Source organism: Thermobia domestica, chromosome 2 (genome assembly GCF_964235325.1).
Source record: "Thermobia domestica chromosome 2, izTheDome1.hap1.1, whole genome shotgun sequence".
NCBI lineage: Eukaryota > Metazoa > Arthropoda > Insecta > Zygentoma > Lepismatidae > Thermobia > Thermobia domestica.
Window position 1 is genome coordinate 76200206 of NC_137455.1, and position 27279 is coordinate 76227484.

The 27279-nt window shown below is 37.7% G+C and overlaps 1 protein-coding gene across 5 annotated transcripts in view; it reads left to right on the forward strand.

The window, feature by feature from the left end:
- LOC145672866 (breast cancer anti-estrogen resistance protein 3 homolog) overlaps positions 1-27279 on the forward strand; it is a 420567-nt gene that overhangs the window by 271195 nt on the left and 122093 nt on the right. Inside the window, exon 1 of one of the 5 annotated variants that reach the window (XM_081742074.1) lies at positions 3667-4079. The exons of the other annotated variants lie outside the window; for them this stretch is intronic. The gene's annotated coding sequence lies outside the window, so the exon portion shown is untranslated. Of the gene's footprint in view, positions 1-3666; positions 4080-27279 lie in introns of those variants that run through there. 5 annotated transcript variants of the gene reach the window in all.

Below are 27279 nucleotides of genomic sequence, written 5' to 3' on the forward strand. Positions count from 1 at the left end.
TACAGCATCATGCATCATCCCCATCAGTCGAACAGTAGCCATTTCCCATGTCGGGTAAAAGGTGGGAGGGAGGCTAAACCTGAACAATGTGATTATAATTCCCTCCCTCTTGCCTCGCCCCTCCTCCTCTCTCTCTATCTCCCATTCCTTGTCTTCCCGGACCCTTTGTCTCCTGGGAGATTGCACCCTTGTAGGTCGGTTGCCAGGTTACCGACATAGAATTATGGAGGCTGCCAGTAGATTTTTTTTTTCGAAAGGCATTTCTCCCTCTGTTTTCTTGATCAAACGTTGCCAACTGCTTTTCCATAGGATGAAAAAAAAGCATTATTATTTAATTCATAGTGGTCCCATGCAGTCTGTTTTTTATTGTGTATGCCTTTAGTATACATGGTTCTGGGTTCGATTCTGGTTGGAAAAATGAAATGAAATCTTTATTATACGTCCCACGATTATGTTGACTAGGCTAAAGGAGACGGTGATGATGAGAAATGAAAGAAAGAGTGAAATGAAAGTGGGAGGAAACGTGAGAAACCCAAGAAAACTCACGCACACGATGTTCGTCCACCACAAAGTTCACTTGGCGCGAGCTGGTATTGGCCCAAGGACCCCATGCACCAGAGGTGAAAGATCTCCCACTGAACCACCACAGAGTGACATACTTTGCCTTGACCTAGAAGTAATTGGGAAATTAGCGAAATGTGATCTAGAAAGCGAGGAATGAATATACGTTCCAATGTACTGACAACACATCATTCAGCTGAAAGCTGTGTCCTCTGAGGATTGTAAAACCAGGTTCTAGCGTACTAGTTAACTTAATGTTTTATGAAACATGTGAGAAAATGAAGTTTGACCAAAAGAGGAAGTTAAACATTGAAAATTATATTCCAGTATTTAGTATTCAGGACTGTTAACTTAAACAACCAGAACAGGGAATCAGTTCGATGAATCTAACAAGTAAGTGCACTCTCACAGTAACCAATAAACCTTCTTAAATATTTTGAGGTGGTGAGATATTCATTTATCTGGCATGACAGTCAAAATGTGAATGTTTGACTCTGTTCTCTAATCATGTGTTTAACTTTGCCACCTATGCAATTGTAAATATAATGGTCGAATTGGAATCCTTATCAGTTCCTAAAACTCCCGTTTTACTTTCTTTCCTTTTATCTCTACTTGTAAGGAACTACGACCCTCAAATTGATGAAAAATTAGCCTCTTAGCGGTGTCATTTTAGATTTTGCTTGAGAGGAACCCTAGATATCAGTATATTTTCAGACTTTTTATTGTTATATTACTATCTTATGAATTAAAGTGTATATAAATGTCGAACTCATGGAAGGGCAACTGACCGCTCCTGGAGCCCCAAATGATGTCCGTGCTCTTAAGCCTCAGAAATACAAGGTCTGTATGATAAGTAATGAGACTCGCCGCGCCGCGGCGCGCGTGTCGCTGGAGCGGGTTTGTCGGTGATGGAGGATGTAGGGGGGGGGGGGTCCGAGCAAAGCAACGCACCGCGCGTCGCTCCGAGCCTTAGTGGAGCGCGGACAAGCCTTGGACAAAGCCCTTGTGAACATTCTTGTCACGGCGGAAAATCAACAAACATGGAGGGTTCCATCGAACAGCGTTATGCGATCAAATTTTGCGTTCGCCTGGGGAAAACGGCTACTCAGACGCTTTCTCTCATCACGGAGGCCTACAAAGAGGAAGCCCTATCCAAAGCCCAGGTGTTTCGTTGGCACAGTGCGTTCCGGAACGGCCGGGAAAGCGTTGAGGATCTGGAGAGGGCTGGACGCCCGACAACAGTGACTACGGACGAAACTGTGGCAAAAGTGAGGGATCTCCTGAACTCAGACCGTCGATTATCGTTGAGATTGATTGCTGATGAACTCGATATGAACCACACAACAGTGCACAAGATTGTGACGGAACAATTGGGAATGAGAAAAATCTGTGCGAAACTGGTGCCGCGAGTGTTGACTGACGAACAAAAGCAACGACGTGTTGATTGTTGTCAGGAACTGTTGAACCTCATGAACAGTGACCCTAACTTTGAAGATGACGTCATAACAGGTGACGAGTCGTGGGTGTTCCAGTACGACCCTGAAACGAAACGTCAAAGCGCGGAGTGGCACACTCCTGCGTCCCCGCGCCCCAAGAAGGCCAGAATGTCGAAGTCAAAGGTGAAAACAATGTTGATTGTTTTTTTTGACAATGTGGGGGTGGTCCACAAGGAGTTTGTACCCCAAGGACAAGCCGTCAACGCCGCCTTCTACAAACAAGTCCTTGAGAGACTGCACAGGAGCGTCAAGCGGAAAAGACCGGCGATCGCTAGCCGGTGGAAGTTGCATCACGACAATGCCCCTGCCCACACCGCCTTCTTAGTGACCTCCTTTTTGACCCGGATTGGGGTGGAAGTCCTTCCACAACCACCCTACAGCCCAGATGTGAGCCCGGCCGACTTCTTCCTCTTCCCGAAGCTGAAGCCACGCTTGAAAGGAACCCGTTTTGCAGACGTCACAGCCATCCAAGCAGCCGTGACCACATTTCTAAAGGACATGCCGGCTGCTGACTTCCAGGGGGCGTTTGCAGCGTGGAAACATCGATTGCAGAAGTGCATCGACGCAAGAGGAGAGTACTTCGAAAGCTTTTAAGTCCCTGTACAGATCAGATCAATAAAACAATGTTTCCAGACCTGGTCTCATTACTTATCATACAAACCCTGTAGAATTGCTTGGATGAAGATATTTTTCTAACAATATTTCTGAGTGGTTTGCCGCCTATCTTTTATTCTTGTGATCTGAGGTTGAATTCTCGGTGAGGGCAGAAAGTTCTGTTTGACACAACCTCGTGAGGTAGTTGGGAAGCTTCGGAACTGCAGAAACATCAGCTGTAATAGGCCATGTGCTGAGTAGATAGACTTGTTTATTCGTTGGTTGGTTCGGTACATAATTCCCCTTTCAGCAACGAGATTGTATGATACGTGGATCTACAGCTTAAAGTGGGGTCCCAACCAGACCGGTAGCAAGCCCAAAAATGTAAGGGGGCGGCTGAAGTTGGGGGTCCGATCCAACCATACTATAGTTCATCTCCATATTATATTTAATTTGCAAGCCTACCGTGAAAATTTTAGGGGGCTAGAAAAAATTTAGGGGGCCCTGCCCCCCTAGACCCCCCTAGTCTGGTTCCACCAACCACATGAGCTCTCACCAAGAATTAAACTCGGTTCCTCGAGCTCTAGACCTCTTCATGAAGTATAACAGTATGAGTTCTGATTATACTGTGAAGAGGGACTTGCGCATTCAATGAGAAGTGAATGGAAAGATATTCCTTTTTCACATGCTACGAAGGACACACTGAATTCTTGACCTTTGACACCAGATATAAACTTTTATATCCAGTAACATTGCCGAAGATTTATTCTAATAATGTTATGCATGATGTTTTCGAATATTAAAATTTCCCGCTGATGACGTCATTTTCAAATATGCGCCTTAACATATGCTCATGGGCGTCGCCATATCGATCCGTCCACATACACACACACATACACACATATATACATACAGCGGCGCTATACGAAACGAGATGCATTACGCGAGCCGTCTTGTTTGCGAGGCGTAGATTGACCCTGTAGAAGAGAGCGCGCATGCTAGTTGCGTTCCGTCGTGTGGAGTGTTGGTGGAGTGTTCTGTACGGTCACCCAAAGGAAAATCAATATGGAACGGGTGATCGTCTCTGGGCGAAGGACTACTCCATACAGACGTCGAGGAAGCTGTTGGATAGTCTCTTACGCTGGGTAGTGAAGCTTGGTGAAATGTGTGTGTGATGTGTTTAAAAAAAAGAGTAGTGTAGAATAATATTCTCAACCCAAAACCGTGTTTTGTACCTCCGTATATTACCTGGTCCAAGATATGAAATTTCAAAGCTTAGCGATTATTTAACAAATAGGCGTGTTTACAAAAAAAGAGCTGGCTTTTTTGTATGGACTTTTGTGTTGACGAACAAATGTTTTAAAAAGTAGATTCAATTAAGCACAATGAGAAAGTAACTAGTGAATTATAAAAGGGGCTATAGATAAGGTAAGTTCTATTTAACTACCATTTAAAAAGAGAAAAATAAATGATCACTTTTTGTTTACATTGTAAATGTTTATTAATATTCTTTTAAGTATAGCAAGTTTGTTTTGGTTTTTCATAGCTCTTTCTCTCGCTAGCATTCTATTGTTACTCCAAACAAAATGTTTTTCATCGACACTTTTGTAGGCTTATCATCTGCTTGTAGTAGCTAGAAGAAACCTCTCTCAACACGCCCTTTTCTCTTGTCAAAATCTCCTTCCTGTTTTTTTTTTTTTTTTTCTAACTTTCCTCCACACACGACAATTAACTTGCCCTCAACCATATGTTCTCTGTATCAATGAGTTTGTTTGTATGGACTATTCTTGTGGTAGTAATAGTAATGTTTGTTTTGAATAGATTGCGTGTGTGTTTGTTATATTTATATTACTTTATTTTTATTCCATGCATGGCCTATATCTTTCATCTCCTTATTTATTTGTTTTGAAGGTGTTGAAGTCATTGTGATAATTATTAATTAGATTGTTCCATATGTATTGCTGTCATCGACCTAACGTTTTCATTTCACCGTGCAGATACATAATGCACAGCTTGTAACAGCTTGTAATTACTGAAGAATTATTTACTATTAAAATTAATTAGCTAATAAAAATTATCATGAAATGAAATGAAATCTTTCAGTTTAACGTCCCACGACTATACCCGTTAGGCTAAGGAAGACGGATAATTAAGTCAAGTTAATAATTAATAATAATAATAATAATAATAATAATAATAATAATAATAATAATAATAATAATAATGGAAAAATTGGTGGAATGAGAAAGTGGGAGGAGACGGAAGTATCCCGAGAAAACTCACAGACACGATGTTGTCCACCACAAGCTTTCTTGGTCGGGGATCGAACCAGGAACCCCACAATACGCAAGCGCTCTACCACTAAGCCATCGTGCCCTCCGCAACTAATAATTTAAAAAATCGAATGATTGATAGGAGTTAAAACAAGAGTTTTAACATCGAAGCTATATATATTTTAGGACCTTTTTAAATTTAGTGCCAATAATAAAATTATGGCATGTAGCGCTATATTTCCTTTCTGCATGGCCACCAGCCAATTATTACTTAATACAAATAAGCGATAAAAATCAGCAGATTTCAGATTTCTCCCAACGGAAAGGGAGAGGGTATTTAAGCACACTAAGGATGGAGTGAAAAGTAATAATACAAAAATACTGAGAATCCACATTAAGGACAATAGAAAATACGGCACTGGGTGGAGAATTTCGTAGCTCCAGGGGGAAATCCCACCCCTGAGGCCAACCCTGAAAACATTATTGGATAAAATTATACCGAAAAAAACAATATATTTCGAAGAAGTGAATCAGGTTGTTTCATAGTATTTTGCGAGTACAAGTCGGTTTCGAAGACCAACGTTATTTTTGGTTATTGCGTGTTCAAATTGAAAATTATTATTTAAAAAAAAATTAAGAAATCATCAAATCCAAAATTTCTTAAGGTGAATGTAAAAGAATGCCAAGGAAAAATACATGGCGACACTCAAAGGATAAAAATTGAAACAAAACTCAGAGGATAATCAGCTGACGTCTTAAATAACAAATTGTATCTACTACACAGTTAGGTGCATTCATGCCACTATTAACAAAGGACAAATAAAAATAGATACAATCTTTTATTTAACAGTAAATCAGTAGGACAAAAACTATTATTTATTATTGGCAACGAATGACATATAATTCCCCCCAAAATATCGTTTTTCTCGATTATTCTGAAAACTACACATGAAACTTCACCCCAATAACAAGAATAATTTCAGGGGGGCTCGGTGGCTCAGTAGTAGAGAGAGCTTAACTCTGGTGTGTGTTGTCCCTGGTCCAATCCCCGACCAGTAAGTTTGTGTTAGACAACATTGTATCCGTGGGTTTTCTGGGGATACTCCCATTTCCTCCTACATTTTCATTCCATCAAATTGTTCCATCATCATTCACTCCTTACTCATCCCGTTTCCCTGAGCCTAACAGGAATAATCATGAGACGTTAAACTAAAAGTTTTCATGTACAATATTTTTTTTGACGAGAGAGGGGAGACAGAATGGTCCACGGACTTAAGTATATACGAGATTCATACAAAAAGTATATGTTTCTCAAACTTAGGGGGAGCAATGGCCCCTTGCCATCACAAAATGACGCCTCTGATTTATCCTCAAGTATGTTATTTTGTCCAGCTGTATATAATCTATCTACTGATAGTTGCCCTATCTTTGGACAGTACTTTGATCATAATATTGATCTATATCTCATTAACTATACTAAGAGAATACTGTGTACTGTCGTCTTGCTACAGGATCATACGGATGCGACGAGTCGAGTCGAGTCGAGATTTAAGCGTCTCTCGACTCGTCTCGAGGAAATGTCTCGACTCGAAAATATTTTTCTCTCTCGACCTGACAATTTCTGTCTCGACTCTTCTCGAATTCGAGTTGAGTCGAGACAAAATATACGAGTTAAAATATACGCACACATCAGCCAGAACATTATGACTACCTACCTAATTGTCAGTATGTCCATCTTTGGTACGGATAACAACAGCGACGCGTCTTGGCATAGATGCAATGATCCTTGGTAGTTTTTGAATTTTCGAGACATTCGAGTCGAGTCGAGATTTTACGAGCTGTTCCGACTTGCCTCGAATTTTACAAAGTGTGTCTCGACTCGAATTCGAGTCGAGTCGAGTCGAGATTCGAGACATGTCTCAACTCGTGCGCATCCCTATACGATAATAACTTATAACGATAATAACTTATAACGAAAAGTTTAATGAGAGGATATCCTCCAAGATGAGTTTCATCTCAATAAGGTGTCGTGGTTATTCTACACCATCAAGGTTTAGGTTACGATAACATTTACACACAGCTTTCTTGAAAAAACTGCACTGCGCGTGAGGATTTACACTTGCCCATATCATTTTGTTTATCTTAATGATATACAGTATGTGGATTGGTATATGCATTGTCTTTGGATATTTTTTTTTCGTTGTTCGTAATAATACTACAGAATTTTGTTTCATTCATTGTTCAAAGCATTTGCACATGCTTCTTTTGAATTTGACTGTTTTGAATGTTCTCGCTGTTCGACTTTTCGTTTGTGTCGATGTAAGAAACACGTTGACTAAATTTGCCTTATCTCTTTATGTCTGTGGATCTAGCCTCATTGTTATTAGTTATTGTTGTCTATTTGAACCCAAGGATGAAAACAAGGAACTCCAGAAAATAGCATCTCTGTAAAACTCTGCTGTTTCGTTTATTAGAGTTTGGTATACTTTAGATACAAGTAATATTCTGTCACATGTAAGTATCATTTCGTCCCCAGAAAGCAGAAAGGTGCTAAGCGCCACTTTCTCTTCATTTCCAACTAAGTGCATATCTTGACTACCCATTCCATGTTTAATGTTGTGCAGAAAGGAGACAAGTGGCAGGAGACAATATGAAAGGTCTCTGCATTGAAAAGTGAATTCTAGAAGAAAGAAAGAATCTGAATTCATTCATGTTTCATTCGTTTTTTTATTCTCTCCTGAGAAATTTGCATTTTGGCGGTTAGTACCTTTCTGTACAAAACAGGGGCCAACTATGAATGAAGCTTGTTTTATTTATTTTATATATATATATATCAGGTGGTCCATTTGCGCAGCCTAATCAGTAAAGTTGGACAACCAACCATACACTGAAGTAAGTAGTGTTGCCTGCATCAAAGGGGTAACATGCTTACTAGAGCAGTTTGTCTTCCTATAAGCAAATGTATACGCAAATGTATGTGCATATAAAAATTACATTGTATGTATAATGCGAATTGCTTTCACCGATATTCATATAGCATAAGAGACTTGAAAAATGTTTAGAAGTCAATTACTGTTCTAAGAAAGTATATATTTAACAACAATTTACATTTACAGTGCTAAGTTAGGTTACGTGATTCAGTAATTACTTTATTATGCGATCGAGCTCTATGACAAAACATGTTAGCATCAATCGTGAGCGATTGTTTCGAATGAAGTCTAGCCGAAATTCCTGAATAATATAATAGCAATTGCTGATCAAATGCTTAGTAATCAAAGCACTGATCTAATTTGTTCAATAATTAAACGAAACATACCATTTTATTTATTTTATTTTAGACAGTCTAAACTGTACCTGTAGTTTCCAATTAGCAGAAATCAGTAGGTTCCAAAACCATCACTAAATAAGACATCTTCCATGTAACATAAATAACCACTTGTTACATATCTAAATCTTCGATACCGACTAATTCACAAAATATTCTCTTTCATTTAACCAGATACGCCAGATAATAATTTCAAACACATAAATACGAACATTAAGAATGCAATTAAGTCATACAGAAACCATCTTGTTTATCAAACACATAAATACGAACATTAAAAATACAATTAAGTCATATAGAAATCATCTTGTTTATCAGAAGACAATTTAAGATCACACGATTTTCATTTGCCGAACGTTCCTAAAGAAGTATGCACACTGAAGCGAACGATAAGGAATACTAAGAAACGAGCATTTGATAGATGTCCATTACCATTCCTTACTGCACGTCATTTATACTACCAACAACAGCTTAATTTGAATCAATGTTTTCATAGACAGTTGTCGAAATATCATACACAAGTGTCTTTCTTCCAAATTCTACACAGTTTCGCACAATAATTTACTTCACATACAGTTTGAATTTAAAATCTCTATACTACACTATGTTGAACATTTATGGTCATCCCATTTATGAATATTAATTATACTGGTATGTGCACAGCACAAGATATAGGAACTTTGACGATTTGTAGTAACACAACGCAGGAAGACAATAAGTTAGCCTATGCTCGGCATAACCCGGAAAGATGGGGGAAAAATACATGGATCAGGAAGATGACAGGAGTGACGGATATAATTGCAAAAATAAATGGGTTAAAAAGGCAGTGGGCGGGACATATGGTAAGCAGAATTGATGGCAGGTGGATAAAAGCAATCTTTGACTGGATACAAAGAGTCAAGAAGTAACCTAGGAAACGTTCTAATACAAGCTGATGTGACCAAATGAAAAAAGTACTGTGGGTTAACTTGAAAACGGACTGCCCAAGACAGATAGTTGCGGAGAAATATTGGAGAGATTTCCATACAGCAGTAGATCCATAACGATTGATAATGATGATGAACAACAATTATAATAATCATCATCTTATTAGATACGGGCCGCGAAAATGACAAATAAGTCTACTGGAAATTCATTAAGTTACTGATAATTATAAAGGCAGTTTATTGTGTGTACGTACAATTATGTTCAAATAAGAAGAGAAACCCTGAAAGCTGGACTGACGGCAATCGAAGACCTGTCTTCTGCATGTTGGATAGTTGCTTTGCCATTAAGCAAGGCTCTCTCATCAATTCTTGCTTTTCATGCGTGCTTTATTCATTTCCCATATCTTGTCAAAGTCCGGCCACCTGAAGTCTCCAGCAACTCACCATAGGTAGACGTATTTTCATATGTTTGGTCATTTTTGGGTTTTTCCAAGTGCATACACATTTTTCTATCTTTGCAGGTGGAAACGCGTAATTGCTCAAGATCCACGGCACTGAAGTTGTCAATATGTGAATCTAACATTTCATTTGAAAGAAAGTTTACGAACGTTATTTTCCAGGTTAATATACCTAGGCATCTGCAATCCTGAAGCATGTTTTCAGTTTTTCGGAATGATATCCCACGAGAATACGAAATAAGATTGGGCATCCGGTTGTACTGGGAAACATCTTCAGAAAAGTACATACGCAGTTTACTTTAACAGCTTTTGAGTGTGGGTTCGATAAAAGGGTACTTTCTGGAATACACCTGTAAGATCGAATTATTTCTGTTTTACCACAGAGAGAGGGAGAAAATGAGAATGAGAATTAACATCTTAAACGATAGGAGTTTTCCTGATTGTGTTTGTGTTAACCCATCAGGGCCGTTCTCGCCCTATTCACACAAAGGAATGAATAGTATCCATAGTGAGGTAATTGCACAACATGAAGACACGGGCTATTGTTTAATGTAATGTAATACGGCATTTTGAAATGAAATTTGATAAATTACTGCGACGCCCACATTGGGCCGTGACACTTCTGGGAGCCCCGACGCTTAGTTTGACATTCATGGATTATTTAAGGAAAACTATCAACTTGCAGTAGTTCACTATAGTTTTAAGTGCGACACCCTAAATACCAAGAAATGCAACAAACATGTCGAAATAAGTACCATTACATACTATATATCGAATGTTCTTGAAAATAACCCATCACTCCTTCTACAGTATCCTCGTTGTCAAGTACTGGTTTGTGTCTTCTTGCTTACACCTTGTATAAGCCGTGTGTTCGAAGTTTTATTTCTGTGCGTCTAAATAGATATACTGACGGTAATCTTTGCATTAGGAATTGTTTCTGATATAACCTCCGAAGTTCGGACGCATTTTGCCGTATTTCGTCATAGATAGGAATCATGCCCGTATACTCCTCACATACGGCACTTCCAACCAATGTTTCTTCCAGACATGTTTTTTTGGGGCACTGCCCCCCCCCCCCCGGAGCTCTGAGATTGCCACCCCCCAGGACGAGACCAAAATAATAGACGTCTATAATATAATAATAAATAAAACAGTACCAGCAGTGCCTCCCGGAATACTACGTGTGCCCCCCCCCCCCGGAACACTTTTTCTGAAAGAACGACTTCTTCCAACACCAGCCATCTCGTTACAAAAGAAATCACTTACCACTGATTACCACTACTAATGCAGTATGTAACCATCATACAGAAATAAAAACTCAAAAGGAATAAAAGAAATCACTCTAGCGATCATATACAGGGTGACCGCGTGACTATGTTACAAAATGTAAGGGATGATTCCTGACACGGAAACAAAAAAAAAAGCTCAAATAAACTTTTGTCCAAAGTACATAATTTCGGAGCTACAAGGTGCCGAAAGCGTGGGAAAATGACATTCAAAGCTCTATAGCTCGACTATGGTGAATGATAGAACTAATGCGGCATGGTCACGTCAAAGACACCGAAGCTGCTGTATTCAAAAATGCTTAGGTCGAGATCGTGCAATTCGTGCACAAGGGATTCCCCAAAGGAGCGTAGGGATTCCCGGATAATCTGTCAAGAAAGATGGATCGAAAAGTATACGGATAAATAGGTGTCCCAACTGTTAGCAATAATGCGTCTGTACTAAGTCGATATATCGCACAAGCACAAAATGGCGAACAGTTTTATACGTGTCATGTGTGGTTGCATAACGCGCACTAAATAAGAGTGAGAAACATGAAAGGAAAATGTGAATAATTTGGTACAAATGGTAAATACATGATATTACGCTGTTCTATCATTGAACAGACGCTTTTAATAAAAGGCAATAGTCATGAAACGTACTCAAATGTTGTAAAAGGATCACACTATTAAAGTCTTTCTTCCATGTAGTTTTGTCATTGAAAGCAAGTAAAACTAAGGGTAAAAACCGGGGGATATGGGTGCTTTCTTCCTGATAGAAATCTTATTTTATTTGATGATGCGAGCCGAGGAGGGGGATTTTTCCGCCATCCCATGTTAATTTGACCACTGCCAGAGAACAATAGTAAAATAGTTTCTTATCATTAGCCGTAATGTGCGTTACCCGAACATTGAAAAAGAACAAGGAAAAACAATTTATCAGGACGTTTGTTGTAGTCGCTGCTTCCGCTGTTTTGCAGGGCTGATTCCGAGATTTTGTCTAGAATGCTTAACATGTCGTCATAGTGTTATCGTTTAGAAGATGTTTTGTTTTCACAGACGGTATTATCACCTGAAGTACACCACAGTTTCCAGGTTCGATCACAAGCATTTGTTCTTCCTTCTGTCGTAGAAAACAATCGAAGGTAAGGAAAGTATAAAACAACCCTACTAGAAGGCGTTGTGGAAGGTGGAAGGTCATTCTTCATGTGGTTTGTTCGTAGCGTACGAGTTCCTTAATGCAGTTTGTGCTTTGCTTGTTCGAATGTGAGATCAAATGGAGTATTCGATAGCTTGCGGACATGATATTTGTATACGGTCAAGCAAATGGCAACAGTCGAGAAGCTGATAGGTTATATCGACTGAAGTATCCACAAAGAAGACATCCAGCCCATACTATGTTTGCCAGACTTTTTCAACGCTTACGAGACACGGGGAATTTACAACCTCAATACTACGACCAAGGAAGACGAAGAACCAGAAGGACTCCGGACTTTGAAGAACAAGTGGTTGATCGTTTCGCCCAAGACCCAACAGTAAGTACCCGGAAAGTAGCACGTGAAAGGAGAGTAGCACAAGATACTGTTTGGAAAGTAGTACACGAGCAACAGTTACACCTCTATCATCCGCAGAGGGTTCAGGCCTTACGTCCAACTGACTTTCAACCTCGCGTTCGGTTTTGTGAGTGGTTTCTCCAACGCTTTGTAATTGATCCGCAGTTTGGTTCCTATGTGCTTTTCACCGACGAAGCTTCTTTTACGAAAGACGGGATATTTAATAGTCACAATAGTCATGTATGGGCAGACGAAAATCCTTATGCAATTGTGGAAAGGGGCCACCAAGACCGATTCGCCATAAATATGTGGGCGGGTATTATCAGTGATCAGATAATAGGTCCATATTTACTACCACCACGATTAACTGCACCAGTGTATACGTGATTCCTGCGAGACGTACTTCCAGAGCTATTAGAGGATGTCCCTCTCGATGTTCGTCAACGGATTTGGTTTCAACATGATGACACCCCAGCCCACTTTTCAGCTAGTGCTCGAGAGTATTTGAATCAAACGTTTCGTGACAGATGGATTGGAAGAGGTGGTCCTTGTAATGGGTCTGCACGTTTCCCAGATTTCCCTCCACTTGATTTCTTTTTGTGGGGTCATGTCAAAACACTTGTCTATGAAACGCCTATAGACAACGCAGAAGAACTATTAGCACGAATACTCGCTGCCTGTGATACTATAAGAACATATCCTGGGTTGTTACAGCGGATGCGTCAGAACTTACTGCGACGCTGTAACGCCTGTGTTGAAGTAGAGGGACGCCATGTCCATCACCTATTGTAGGATAATTGGGAGATTTGTCTCGTTTACAGGTAATTGATGATGTTCTTGGCTGCATTCAATCCTGCTGTAAAATATTGATTGAAGACATTATTCCCATTCTTGTGACTTTTGTTTTTAGGAAACAACCTCTTTTGCATTATGGTTGTTTCGCTCAGTTTTGTATATTTGTTTTCAATGACAACAATACACGGAAGAAAGACTTTAATAGTGTGATCCTTTTACAACATTTGAGTACGTTTCATGACTATTACCTTTTATTAAAAGCGTCTGTTCAATGATAGAACAGCGTAATATCATGTATTTACCATTTGTACCAAATTATTCACATTTTCCTTTCATGTTTCCCACTCTTATTTAGTGCGCGTTATGCAACCACACATGACACGTATAAAACTGTTTGCCATTTTGTGCTTGTGCGATATATCGACTTAGTACAGACGCATTATTGCTAACAGTTGGGACACCTATTCATCCGTATACTTTTCGATCCATCTTTCTTGACAGATTATCCGGGAATCCCTACGCTTCTTTGGGGAATCCCTTGTGCACGAATTGCACGATCTCGACCTAAGCATTTTTGAATACAGCAGCTTCGGTGTCTTTGACGTGACCATGCCGCATTAGCTCTATCATTTACCATAGTCGAGCTATAGAGCTTTGAATGTCATTTTCCCACGCTTTCGGCACCTTGTAGCTCCGAAATTATGTACTTTGGACAAAAGTTTATTTGAACTTTTTTTCTTGTTTCCGTGTCAGGAATCATCCCTTACATTTTGTAACATAGTCACGCGGTCACCCTGTATACCTAGTATTAATAACTTCCGTTGTTATTCGCAGTCCGGCTTGTACCGGATAGTTAGGCAACTACTTTCTCACATATGTATGGTTGGTCATCTATTTACGTATTGTACGGCGCAAGTGGACCACCTGGTATTCTTGCTTAAAGACACGTAAGAGTAAATCGAAAGTTAAGGTCTTGCTCATTGTTATACAGTACTGTACTGTATATACTGTATATATGTACAGTAGAACCCCTCTCGTCCGCCACTCCGGTTGATCCAATCGTGCTCCAACCGAACTTGTCCCGACTTGTCGGAACTCACGAGGCCCATTGTCGTTTACTGCCGTCGCGGCATTGTTGTTTACTTGCTATTACCGCATATCCGCTTTAGTCATCTCTTGTATCGTTTCGTTCGTTGTGCGTGTTTTCTGCACTCTACTGTGCAGTTTTTAGGCATACTGTTCGTTGGTTTTACGGCAGTGTTCTTCTGTGGTCTGTAAATCCGCAATATTTTCTGATAATCCGACTTTTTTTTCTGCGTTCCGACCACACCCCCACTCCCAAAGATGACTGTGTTTTACTACTTAAAATGACAAAGTTGTGGAAAATTATTTTAAATAATTGTTGCTTTCGTTTGTTTCTATAGATTACAGCAATAGTTTTTAGTAGTAATTATAACAAGGTTTTGGAGTTTAAGTATATTACAAACTTGATCAACGTTCGTCATATCTCCGGAACGGGTTGAACTATCAAATTACTGTAAATGGCGTTATGATCTGTACGTTTATTGTAAACCGTTTATGTGATTGAATGTGACACTAACGAAGCACCTTTACCAAATAAAACCTTTTGAAGAAAGTCAAATGTTCAATTCCTTGTAACCTTATACCTGCTTGTTTGAGATATACCATATCATAACACTGTATATACAGGGTGTTTCAAAACAACACCAACAACGTTTCGGAGATGATTCCTGACAGCAAGACAAGGCAAAAAGTATAGACCAACCTGGGTGCATAAATGCTTCCTTTCGAAGTTATAGGCTGCCGAAAATATGAAAAAATGAACTTTAAAGGTGCATAGCTCCAAAACTATGGGACCTACCACAGTCGGGTCAAGACTTCACTTAGGAACTAGTATGTGCCATATGCAAATATCCATTTTCACAATCCTGCGGTACTTCCGCTATAATTTTTATAGAGGTAGTTGGTGAGTACTTTAAATTATATGCTCGTAGCCAAACTCCTCTATAAAAATTGTTATGTGAATACCTTAGGATTCTGAAACATGTATTTTTGGATAGCGCATATATTAATTCCTAAGTGAAGTCTTGACCCGACTACAGTAGGTCCTATAGTTTTGTAGCTATAGACTTCTAAAGTTCATTTTTTCATGCTTTCGGCAGCCTATAACTCCGAAACTAAGCATTTATGCGCCAGGTTGGTCTATAGTGTTTGTATTATCTTAGTGTCAGAAATCACCTCCCAAACGTTGTCGGTGTTGTACAAACTCCATTCAGCTTGCTTGGCTTAATTATTGATACCAAATTCCCAATACATTATATTACACTTGTGAAAAATACATCTTGTCACTTCCATTTTTTCACGTTTCATCGTTCCTTTCCTAACTATCGTGTGAATGAGAGCTTTTCCAATTAATCTTCCGGATTTTAAATATACGTAGTGATCATTTGCAATACCTGATTATTATAAGAATCTAGTTAAATTTCCGGTTTTCTCAGAATAGAGCTGTTGCTAGTTGTTTTGATCGATGGTAATTGGGTAACGCTATAGTTTGTAAATGATTTACGGAACATAATAAATCAGCCAATGCTAAGTGGATAATCACAAGGTTAATTCTCTTATTGCTTCAGGTGAAAACTTTGAATATTAATGTTTCCTTTAGACCATATGCTATGTGATGCTTTTTAAACCTGTTCTTATTGTGCCTTGTCATTGACAGTGTACAATATAAAAAGATTTTGAAAGCTCTCACAAAGAAGATTTAAAACATGTTTGATATACGGGATGTGAAATGATATGCATTGGTGTTACCTTGAGATTACTAGGTTCCAATATTATATACTAGGATATAATATTGAATTTTTGTTGTTTTGAAAGTAGTAAAGCAAGTAGGAGAATGCTAAGTTGCATGAAGCTTGAGGTATCACTTCTAAAGTATCAATGTTAAGCGCAAGCCTTCTTCGTTACAAATTGTTAGTACTATATTACGCAGGCTATATTAGTGTATGCTGGCAACAGTTTTTTTTTATTTTTTTTTACGTTTAACGTCACACCTTGATACTCTGAGGATAAGACAAAATGAAATGAAATCTTTGAATTTTACGTCCCACAGTTACGCCGGTTAGGCTAAAGGAGACGGTGATTATGAGAAATGAGTGAAATGGTGGAATGAAGAAAGTGGGAGGAAATGGGAGAACCCCGAGAAAACCCATGAGCACGGTGTTTGTCCACCACTAAGTCCAGATCGAACCAGAAACCCCAAGCACCGTCTCATATAGTCTCTCTGCTGAAAGGGACGTTAAATTCAAAATCAACTCAAATATCATAGAATAACTACGATCCATAAAATTGTTTGAACCACGACAGTAAAAGTAGCGAACGTAACTGAAAGATTAAAATGGGCCTACGCAAGGGCGCCGATCCTGGGGAGGTCCCCCTCAAAGCCCATGTGACCCCCTATTGTATTTATGAATATACAATATTTGGCATAATTTGAATGCAATTTGTCTTAAAATCCTCATATATATTGGGCCCTTGGGCCTGCGTAAGATTTAATAACATATTACATTCCTGTCTTTGTACATGCCTTCTACGTTCGTTACATAGATAACTCAGTGAATCAAGTCACAAAAGGACCAACGCAAAACTTTTATTTTCTGTTACAAAAAGAAATAATCTCTACAGAGAACTTTCACAGCTTTAAAAAAAAAATAATAAACGCATTTTTAGAAGCACCATTTTAATTTTTCATTGCCAAGTGAGGTGTGGTACTAGAGAATATTCCAATTATAAAAATTTGTTATTGGAAGATTAATGTAGGGTTAATAACTGATATAGGATATTTGAGGCGCTTAGCATCAAAATCCGCCACATACATTTGACCAAGTTTCGAGTAATCTCGCAAAACGTGCAGTGAAGATCCCATATACACGCGTACAAAGTCTCATGTTTGAACTATTCTTTTAAGTATGAAATATTAAGCTTTTAAACAAAACTCTGTTTCCATGGAATTCTTTTAGATCAAACATATAACAAGCGATATATAACTCAATTTCGGTTAAAAAAAAATGGATTTGGCGGCTTTTGATACTAAGCGCCCCATTTCTTTAGCATGGAAAATTATCCGGGAAAATTTTCAACCTCAACATACCATAAACATACTTGAACTTCACTTGATGTAAAAACACAATCAAATTAATCACGTTTTAGTAGTTAGAAGAAGACAATCTAACATAATTGATATTCGATCTCTAGAGGAGCAAACTGTGATATTCACCAGAAGTAGCAGCAACTGTAAAAAAGAGGCTATCGTTGAGATAAAAGAATAATCAGCATCAAATAATTGAGAAGTGTGATTTAAAGAAGTTAGAAGGAAATCAGGAAAGAGGGGAATACCTGATGAAGTGTCGAATTGATTCTCGGTTTTAGAAGATACGGGATGCATTAGTGTTTAGGATACTCAGGTTGAAATTATGGATAGAATTAAATTTACAGCAAAAGAAAAAAACTGGGGAACGCGGAAATACATGAAAACATACTATAGTTCGACCAGGAGTGCTCTAAATTAACAAAGAAGAGAAAGCAGGCAAAATTACTTTTGGTACAAAATCCGAACGATAGAACTATACAAAATTTCACTGAATCAAGCGGGAAGTTTCTAAATCTTTTAGAACAAAGAAACGCGATTATTTTGGAAAGCTAAAGATACTTGTGTTGAACTGTGGTTGTTTCCTCCACTGGCTGCTGATTCGAAAGATTCTGTCTTTCAACAAGACGGGGCACCCCCTCATTAGACCTTCAAGTTCGTGAATACCTAAACGATGTTTTCTGCATCGCTGGATTGTTCGTGTTGGTGAGGCTGACCTATCTTTGTTCCTTGGCCCCGATGATCACTTGATTTAACGCCATGAAACATCTTCCTTTAAGGGTACATTAGGGACCTTGTTTACCACCTTCACTACCAGAATCAAATGAGGAATTATTATTTAAAATGATTTTATATGTTATTTTCTTCTATGTATTATACTTCATCAGTACCTTAGTCAACATGCTTTATTCCGTAAAATGTCCCAACTTCATAAGCATTGTTGTACTTTCAGAGTTTATTTGTCATTAGTATTCGGACATTTAGCACATGCACTGAAATAATCAGTGTTTTAACATGTTTTTGATACTGTTTAGAAATTACTTTTAGACATGTTAAAAATTCTTTACCAGAAATGTTCAAATGAATTTTAACAGTGGTTAATAAAAATTTTCCTAAGATTGTTCAAAATGTACGTGAACTTCTTATGTACGTGTTCTAATAATTATACGTTCAGAAACGACTTTAGAACATAGTTAAGATACATTACACATTACTAACACTCTTTGAACAACCCCGGATGACGTAAAAAAAAAAAAGGCCTGTTTTCAAACGAAGGATCCCAAGCTGAACAGATGCACGCACTATCGCTGAGACATTGGAATTTGTGAAGCCTAGCGGAGTCGTTCGCTTTCTACAAATGAATCATAGGGCTTTTCATTCTCAAATGTGCTCGCGCGTAGGTCAATTGAGCACGAGGGCTGGGCTCTTGGTTAACACAAATGAACCATATGTCCAGGAGCGTCATTTCAGATTTTGCTTGGGGGGGGGGGCAAGACCCGTTGATTTAAGTAAAATTTCTCGTTTTTCACTGATTTACCATTATTCTTTTGATAAAGTCTATATAAATCTCAAACTCAGGGGGGCAATTGCCCCTCCCTGCCCTCCTAAATGACGCCTCTGCATATGTCTTTTCATGCTCAAATGTGCTTACGTGCTCAATTATTAAGTTCGAGGTGAATTGAGCACGAGGGCCGGGGTCTTAGTTACTACAAATAAGTCATAGATCTTTTCATTCTGAAATGTGCTCAAGTGCTCAATTAGGGATGCGCACGAGACAAGATTTGTGGCTGTCTCGACTCGAAAATGTGCTGTAAAAGTGATGTCTCGACTCGAAAAATATATATTTTTCTATTGGAAAAGTCGTGTTTCGACTCGAATTTTGTCAGGAAAATCCTGTTTGGACTCGTCTCATGCGCATCCCTATGCTCAATTATTAAGCTCGAAGTCAAGTGAGCATGAGGGCCAGGCTCTTAATTACTACAAATGAGTCATATGTCTTTTCATGGTCAAACATGCTCGCGCGCTCATTTATTAAGCTCGAGGTCAATTGGGCCCGATGATTTCTTGAGTTTGAACATTTCTGCAAAGTACTTTACCATCTGTATATAATCTTAAAGTAAGGCCTAAATAAATTTATGGGTGAAATTCCGTCAAGCTCTGCCGATATTACTTATATCATAGTAAGCTAAACATAACCTAATCTAACCTGAACTAACCTAACCTAAATCTACCTAACGGACGCTCTATATGCTAGCAGGGGCTAATGGAATTTATGTCAAAGTTATCACAACTATGTTTTCCATCTATGTCCTAGATATGTTCAACTATTTCTGCAAAAATATGATATAATTTTGTTCTCATAGTGCTGACAAGAATTTTTTTTTTTTTTTTTTTTTTTTTAAAGTAAGATCATACTAGAACAAAGTTTCAAGAATTATGCTGCTGGCGAAACCAATTCTCAATTAATACTTAAAAGTGTTTTATCGCTATACTTCAATTTCCTTTGTACAATTCGTTTTGTCGATACTAGAGGATTCTAAAACATGAATATATATATATATTTTTAAATAGAACGCATACTACAGGGGCCGCTACGACTCGTGAAGCCTGACTCTACACGAATCGTAGAACTGCTTTGCCTAACGTGTGATGCGTCGGGAGAATTCGGCACGATTCGTGGAGCTGCCTTCCGAACGCACACTTGAGAAAGAGCGAAACTACAGAAGTGCACCAACAACGTTGCCAAACCCAGAGGACATGGTAAACAAGCGAAAAATAAAACACTTTAAAAAACAGAACACAAACACTAACAGCTATTAGAATTAAACTGTAATAATAATAATAATAACAAAAATATAAAACAACAACAACAACAATAACAAAAAGTAAACAAAACGACACTTGCGCCAATCCGACAACACTGTACTCTCAGGAGATGATCTCCGTATAACGCAAGAGACGACACTGGCAACATTCCATGGATGGGGATTGACGATCGAGACACACCCTTCACGTTCTATTGGGTGCTGAAATTTGTAAATGTAGGTGAAGCTTCACGACTCCGTGCGATCACTATAGTTCCTCTGTAACTGCTTGTACCACCTATAATATCTCCCGTAGTTTTCAGCCCCACATGGTGTTTTAAAACGTGATATTTTGTATTTTCGGGGCTTATAACTTTAAGAGATGGTATTTATCGACCTACTCATACGTTTATTAGATTTTTTTAAAAAACTAATTTAATATAAGGAATCACATCCTGGTCACTTAATTTTTAAACATACTATACAGACCAAAATATAGTTATCATACTGTGTTTGCCCAATTATGTCGCAGAAGCATTGCAAAATAATACCATAACTTTGTTTCGTGCTTGACAAGAAGAAGTGTTTTGAGTGACTGGAACTTTATTATGAAAGTGAACGCTTTTTGGATGAGCGCAGAACATTTTGTAAAACACTATTTGACCCATTTTCCCCACAAAATCTGTTATAGAAGGATTTTATCACTATTTTATTTTGCACAACGTGTGTGTGTTCCTTTCAGCAAATCAAGTTTTAAAAATATTGCTCATTGTTCATAATAATAGGCTGCAAAATCTGATTGTAACTCTAAAGTGCAAGTATTTAATGTTAAATCTCTTTTGTGTTTATTCTAGTTTAAACTTCAGCTACATAGTTTCAAACAAGAGATACGTACAGTCATTTTAACAAAACTAACACCTAGTACAATACGTAGACCCTATACACAGTAATATTGCTAAACCATGATTAACAGATTCCCAGGGACAAGCTTCCATTAATATAGATTATATTGATTTTGTGCAATGTTGTATTAATTACGGAGTAGCACACTTAGACAACCAGTGTAGAGATATGTGTAATTTATATCACTTAATGAACCAGTAGCTCGTTTATTAATTAGTTTCAGTATTTCATGTATATTAACTGAAAGTTAAGAATGAGTAATTTTAGAAGACTTAATTATATCAACGATAATAACACTGGCTGACAGATAAGACAAGCATTACCAAGTACAATCTTTCTAAACCGGTGTGTCGCGCAGCCTACACGAGGTTTGTCGCGAAAATTTCACAATTTTAAAATAAATTTTATGCTCTCCGGAAGGCCTATAAGTGGAGGAAAATCAATTTACAGACTGGCTGTGCCACGAGACGAGAGAAAATACAGATTTTTTTTTTTGACTACATATGAGACAAGACACATGAGCTTTTCTGATAGGAAGAAGATACGCTTTCCAAGACGAGAGGTCCTTTCACGACATCTTTTCGAGACAAGATAGCCAATTCTATGATATCTGAACGGCAGTAACATTCTCAGTTCTATGAAGAAACTTACCTATATAAATAGAAGTGACTGTAACGATATTTCCTTACAAACTCGTCGTAGACTACTGTACTGGTTTTGATAAGTTTTAGGTATATGAGTTCACGCTGAACTAACTTAAATTTTTAACACATTTTGAGCATGGCAGGAGAAGGGATGAGGGAGTGATATATAAAAATAATCAAAAACTACTGACATTAATGTCCAATCCATAGTTTTTCCGGTTCGCTGAGATGAATAGTGACACATCCCGATGCCGCTCAAATACAAGTTCAGCCTCCATCGGAATGGGGATGACGGATGGGAGTGTTCGGTCCATAGTTTTCGCGGTGGCGTAGTGAATAGTAACACTTTCCGATTCCGTTTAAGTCCAAATTCAGTCCCCATCAACGTGAGGGGTGATGGTGATAATGGAAAGGGGTGACATGTAAAAATAATCGAAAACGAGCGACATTAGTATCCAATCCAAAGTTTTCGGGGTGGCTGAGAGGAATAGTGACACTTCATATGCCGTTTAAGTTTCCAAATTCATCCCTCACGCGTATCCAAAGGACGGAAGAAGTTCAAATACTTTCCATGAAACTTCATCTGCGTGTGAAGAACGAGTATTTCAGCTAGTACTATTATAATTTATATTATTAATGTTAATTAAAAGTCGGGTACATCAATCAAAATAGATTGAGAACCACTGGTTAAGAAGGCAGAAAACATAATGAAAAACAAACAATTGACAATTAAGAATTCTGTAATGTTAATGATACAGGCCTATATCGAAAAAAAAGCGTTTGTCATGTTTCTTTTTTTTTTTTTTTTTTTTTTTTACGAGTACATGTAAGTGTTTTTGTTAAACACATATCTCATACAAAGGTAAAATAGGTGGTTTTAAAACCTGTGTATTTGATAAGCCTCTTTTGTATTTGCAAATACAATAAACAAATAAATAATAGTAGTAATATAAGCATATGCATATGCTAAATTGTTTCGAATTTGGCTTCTGTAGATGGTCCGTTCTGCTTTCTCATTCTCAGTCTGTCCAACCAACAATACCGAGAAAGAGAATGCACACAAAGTCTCCTGATTCTTTGTTTAGTTTTCTTGTTCTATTTTTTCTTTTCCTTTCTTTTTTTTTTATTGCCCGGTGGTACTATATAATCGTACTGTGCCTGGCTCTTCCTTCTGTCGATGTCATGCAACAAGGGTTGAGTCACTTTTATACACTCACACATGGGAAATCCTCCACCCAATTCAATGTAGGCTTTCCCTCCTACACATTTCTCTCATGTGTTTATGTATATATATATATATATATATATATATATATATATATATATATATATATATATATATATGTGTGTGTGTGTGTGTGTGTGTGTGTGTCAGGTCTCTCTCTCTCTCCTTTCAGTCTCCTGGGTACAACGCCCACCATTTCATCCACTCACAGAGGAGACCAGACAAGGAAGGCTCGCTTAAAAAGAAACACTACAACTCACTGCGGCCTACAACCAACCGCTCTCATTTAGATTGGATTGTTCTTCAACTCTCGTTTTTTTCCTTTTTTTAAAATTATTTTTTCCTTTCTTAGTGACGTAATTTAGTACGTTTTTTCTTTGTAGTGTAGTATGTATGTATAGTTGATTTCTCAAGAAAATGTGTGATCTGTAAGTTGAATGACTTGATTATTTGAGAGGGACTCTTTTCCAACAGTATTCATGGTTGCATTCTTACAAGAGGAGAGAGGGTGAACCATCTAATTAAATTACCCCTCTCTTGCTCTTTGTCTCCCTCTTTCCATTTCACACACACATTCAAGATTTCACACAGATGTACCTATAATGGAAAGTAACACACAAATACACATGCTTTTGTGGACATTAGCAATGTAGATGTGGTGGCCACGAAACCAAAGCCAAAAGGTGTCTCTCCCGCTTTGTAGACTGACTTAATTACGTCTTTGGTATACGAAAACATTAACTAGGAAATCCATTCATGCAGGGCCGCCCACAGGGGGGATGTATGGCGCAAGCTGCGCCATTGAGAAAAATTTTGGGGGGGATTTTACTCTACTTTCGAACTAGCAATTTTACTGTCGGAATAGCATTAAAACACGATTTTGAGAAGCTAATTTTCAAAAATTTTCCGGGGTGAACCCCCGTACCCCCTGCTTCGATACTCGATGAATGAAGTACAGCGCAAGTAGCCGTATGAAAGGAAAGGTTGGTTCGTTTTAAGAGAGAAGGGCCGCCCACAGGTTTGTTGAATATGTCTGGTTTTCCATACCTAACAATATTATACCAGATACTTCTGTCATTACCAGCAATGAGTTGCTCAGCAGAGAGGATTATGAGTAAAGTAAAGACTGTAAGAAATAGACTAAGAAGCAGCATGGGAGATGTATGGCTCTCCGACATGCTTGACCTTTCTTCCGAAAAAGACATTTTAGAATGCATTCCCAACAGCGATATTATAGACAAATTTGCTTTGTCGAGTGAGCAAAGAAAAAAATTATTACTCTATAAAGGACATCAAGGGTAGGTTAATGTCACCACCACGACCAGTAATAATTTAATCCAACAAAATCATTCCTGAAAAAGAAAAGTATGAGCGGCCTTAAAAAGAAGTGAAATCACAAAAATGAGCGCCAAGTTCTGGTGAACAACAGTTACAAACACTCAAGGAATCACTTTCAAATTTAGATTTGAAACTTGCCTATGTTGTCTGTTGTAAATTATAAAGTAGTTTGACATAATTGTGAGCTAGTGGTAACCATACAGACAACAGCCAAGTTTCAAATCTAAATTTGAAGTGAGCCAGTGAGTGTTTGTAACTGTTGTCCACCAGAACTTGGCGCCTATTTTTGTGATTTCAATTCTTTTTAAGGCCACTCGTACTTGGCTCTTTTACAGAAATGTTTTTTTGTTGGATATCACTTCTTTTTGTAGGCTAATTTCGAGGATAACATTTTCTTTTGGTATCAAACTCAATAACTTGTAACTTGCGTCTTACTTTTCATGTACAAGGGAATTATATCAATATTTTGTAAAGAAAAAAATAATGCTACTAATTGTAAAAAACAGAATACCTGTGCCATACACAGTGTGCAGAAGTTTTTATACCCTTCAATATCCTTATAGAACATATTTAGTATTGTACACTACCAAGACTACTAATAAAAGTAATGTCATTTTTATAATTACTACTGCCCCTACTACTACTACAAGCATTCTATAATACTACTACAGGAAATAAAAACAACAAAAAAATAACAATTACTAGTACTATAAAAACTACTGCTACACTGGGCAATTGTTTTTAGAGGACTTGAGTTTTGAGGAGGGAAGAGATTATTTGTTTTGGGGGGGGAGTGCGCCATCAGCCTTGGGGGGGATGGGCACCCCTGCATTCATGTACATATGCAATGAACCTAAAGCATATGGTGTACACATTTGCTTTGTTTTTGTATTTTATCATTATATCTTGTAACGATTAGAGATTTAAATCTCTATTCCGTAGTTAAAAAAAAAAAAGGTCTCTCGAGAGTCCGGATAATTTGGTTTAGTTTCCTACCCTGTAGTGCTTTCAGCTACTGTCGAGAGGAAGCTTAGTATCGTTCTCCGTATGCTTGATTGTCAGCGCCAACGGTCATTTTTGGAACTACTCGTTCTACGTTTGAATAGCTCCGGGTTGGGCTAAATATAATAGTTCGGAATTGCTAAGGTGCAACATCACCTAATAAGTGAAGAAAAAATCGGCGGAAAAAATGTCTTTACAATGTTTGAAAATTCCAAGTATAATTAATTGTGAAGGTATTACCAGAATTGTTATATAGAGCAAATCCTAATATGAAGTTAATATATATATTTTTTTAATCGTGAAGTGTGTTTGAGTAAGAAAAAGGATTTGGAAGTAAGTTTCATTACTAGTGACCATTTTGATTGTGATCAACATGTGATAATCGGTCATTTAAGGTGGTGTATTTCGTTATTGAATTTTGGAAGATCTCCTATTATTCAATTTATACAGTAAATTGGTAAGTTCTTTAAATATATATATATTTAACGTTAATATTTTTGTATCTATTTTGAAGATTGTTGTAATTCTATTCCTATCAGTTGTATTGAAAAGTCACTTGCTTAGATTTTTGTATTCAACTCTATTTGACCATATATAAATCATACAGAAAGAATTACCTTCTTTTCTTATATAATTAATCATTATATAAACCTTAGCACATTTATATTTGACATTTTGAACTTTAGATGAGTAATTATTTACTTTTTCTATGTGATATAAGTTCACGTCATTTTTAAAATAATAATACTAAAAATAATTCTCCCCGATTTTGCTGAGCTAGATTCCTATTCTGAACAATTATCCTGAATTAAAGGACCTGAAGCTAATATTCTATTCTGTGCAACTGCATTTTTGTTTAGATTTTTTTATTTGCTAATGTGCGTTACACAGTTAAATTCCGAACTATTATCTTTCCTTACAAGCACCAAAGTTTTGGATAGACCTTGTATAAGTGCTATAAGAGTAGTTTTCTTAAATGTATTTAAGAGAATGATCGTAAGGATAAATGATATTAGTAATCAGTGTCCTTGTTAAGATAGAGCAGTCAGAAGGTCAGTTAGGAGGTGTTTCTATTTGTATATTTACATACAAGAGACATATTTTAAATCACGTAAACTTCAAGTTAATAATTTAGTGTCTAAGCAAGTGAAAAGTACAAAACGTTGCATTCTACATCATAGTTTTGTTGTTGTTAAGTACGCATCGAATCCAAAAGCTGTGCCTTATTAATTGTAATCCTTCTGATAGCAGGAGTATATTTAAAAAAAAAAAAAAAAAAAAAAAACTCAATAAAATGTACAGGAGTTCTTCCAGTAATAGTCGTCCTGAAGGCTTGTGGTTAAACGGGTTTTCCAATGGTGACCATGGCCTCTTTATTAGGAGTCATAGACCACGAACAGAAAGTAACAGTTCGAGTGAATTTTCAACTCCCGATCCTTTCTTGCATACCTATAGCGATTCTTGGTTAGTTACGTCTGGTAGCTATTCTTCATCGCGTGGTGACAGACAAGCAGGAACTAACGTGATGCAAAATGTAAACAATGACGATACGACTCGAGCATCCGTACAGTGTGTAAGTGCACATAATCCTTTCGTCATGGAACAAAATTCATTGATAAGACAAGAACCAGTTTCTGTTCCGATTGAACCAGGTTTTCATAAGTTTGTAGAAAAAGAAGGAAATAAAAACACAAATCCTTTTATTTCTCATAACGATAATCAGCCAACAGTATTGGAAAATAGTAGACTTATAAATATTGGAGTACCTTTTTCTACCAATATTGACAAGTTAACAGTAGATATAACTAGTAACAACTTCACAGATATATGTAGATCCATACCAATATGTGACGGGAGTAACGACCTATTAATTTTTGAATTTTTGTTATCGGTATATCGGATTGTCAAGCAAGGCATATATCCGATAGAGGCAATACTCATGGCATCTATTG